The sequence below is a fragment of the Myotis davidii genome, unplaced genomic scaffold, assembly GCF_000327345.1.
Source record: "Myotis davidii unplaced genomic scaffold, ASM32734v1 scaffold135, whole genome shotgun sequence".
In the NCBI taxonomy this organism is placed as follows: Eukaryota; Metazoa; Chordata; class Mammalia; order Chiroptera; family Vespertilionidae; genus Myotis; species Myotis davidii.
This window is the reverse complement of record NW_006289813.1, coordinates 12518829-12521316: the sequence shown is the minus strand read 5'-3', so window position 1 is coordinate 12521316 and position 2488 is coordinate 12518829.

Here is a 2488-nt window from a genome sequence, read left to right as displayed (position 1 = left end):
AAATCCTTTGTTTAAAGTATTACATATAGTATTAAAGAGGTCTCTTCTCCCCCCCGCACTAACCTCTCCCCAGCCACCGCCACCTCCCACTAAATACTATTTTTTAAATTATATTTTTTATTGATTTCAGAGAGGGAGAGGGAGAGATGGAAACATCAATGATGAGAGAGAATCATAAGTTCAACAAACAAATTGTTTATATTACCTTCATGAAAATCTATCACAGCACAATAGCATGTTGATATGCTAAACATTTAGAGTAACACATACTTGAAATACCATAATTTCTCACTCTGAGTAACCCAAAAGTCCAAAAGCTAGTTTTAGTATTTTTAAGTTTTAGTTTTACATCAAGATATTTCCTCATTGCCCTGACTGGTTTGGCTCAGTGGACAGAGCGTTGGCCTGCGGACTAAAGGGTCCCGGGTTCGATTCCGGTCAAGGGCATGTACCTTGGTTGCGGGCACATCCCCAGTGGGGGGGGGGGGGTGCAAGAGGCAGCTGATCGATGTTTCTAACTCTATCCCTCTCCCTTCCTCTCTGTAAAAAATCAATAAAATATATTTTTTAAAAAAAAGATACTCCCTCATAGAAATCGCTCAAAAACTATAAAACCAAAATTCAGGAATGAGGATGACTTGTTTTCTTCCTTTTTCGTTTTCTTTGCCTAAAATGTTACTTTTGTCCCAAAGAAAAAAGATGGTTATTATAAACAAAGAAAAATGGTTATTACCAAGATTCTAAATTGTGAAGGCTAAAAAGGCAAGTTGAATACCTTCTAAAAACCATACTTCTAGGACACTAGACATGTAGTTTATTTTTCCAAGGAACAAAAAAATTCCAGACAGCCTAGGCCCACTTCGCAGCCAAAGGGACATAACCTTTTTCATGTGATCTTAGTAAAACCTCAGCAAATGGAAAATCTGGATATTGCAAATGCTCTAGACCAGCGGTTCTCAACCTGTGCGTTGCGACCCCTTTGGGGGTCGACCGACCCTTTCACAGGGGTCGCCTAAGACCATCGGAAAACACATATAATTACATATTGTTTTTGTGATTCATCACTATGCTTTAATTATGTTCCATTTGTAACAATGAAAATACATCCTGCATATCAGATATTTACATGACGATTCATAACAGTAGCAAAATTACAGTTATGAAGTAGCAACGAAAATAATTTTATGGTTGGGGGTCACCACAACATGTGGAACTGTATTAAGGGTCTCGGCATTAGGAAGGTTGAGAGCCACTGCTCTAGACAGTTCTATCCAGGTAAACTTTAGTCCATTTGACTACTAAATATCAAGAGTCCACCAACAGTCCATGTAACCAACCTATATCTGATACATTTTGGTGAAGACTAAGTTTTTTCAGAAGGATTAAATATTTTTGCCCACCTTCGTGAATTGACAAAACGTTCTTACAATCAAAACTTAGGTACAACTGAAACTAAGAAATTTTGTATGTCAGCTATAATTTTAAAATTCTTAAAAAAGAAAAAAAAAACTTAGATCTTTTTGTATCTGACTTCTCAAAATGTCTGTGGTGTCCATGCTTCTGAAACCACCTTGCCACATATGATTTAGACAAACCATCTCCCCCACAGTCTGGAATCCTCTTAAAATAATCATTTTTGTAGACAGAAGGACATGTGATTAAAAAGACAAATACAGCAAAATGCTAATGACAGAACCCAGGAGAATGAATATATAAGGTGTACACTAGCGTGTTTGTTTTTTTTCCCAACTCTAAGTGTGTAAACTCTCATAAGATATTTGGGTAAATATAATCTTTCAAAGTCTGAACAAAAACACCTATGGCAACTTCAGCCCACCCAAGGCTGCGAGGCCTTCCATCAGATCACAAGCCTGGCACTTCCAGCCCCCACACACCCCCCGAAAAAGCCCTTCCTTCAGACTGAGGAATAGAACACCAACTGATAAAAATGTAAAAGCAACATTAAAAATAATCTTCCACCCAAAACAAGGTTCCCTAGAGTCATTTTCTAGCAAGTTGTGTCATGAGGATTTTGTTGGACTTTTAACTTTATCAGTAAAATAACTCTGCCCATTACCATTTCACCGACATTTTTTTAAAAAATCCCAAACAGTCCACCTTAAAGCTTTTGAACCTCCCAGAAGGCAGACCCGCGCAGCCCTCCCAGGTGCTGGAACCCGCAAAGCCCGGGAGTTCGGGCAGGCGGCTCCAGGTGCTCCGCTCCAACCCGCGCCTCCAGGTGGGGACTGCAACCCGGAGTGTCCACGGGCCAAAGGGCTATGAACCGCGCGGACGGGGCGGGGCGAGGAGGAAATGCACAGCTGGGGCGTCGGACACAACCGAGCGAGGTGAAAAGGAGGAAGGGAAAACCCGAGCCATCTGTGCGGGGAGGACCCGGGGGCACCGGGGCAGCCGGGCGCCCCCGGGCGCGGGAACTCGGAGGGCGGACGCTCGGGCCCCGTCGGCCACCCCGCCCTGAGCGCACCTC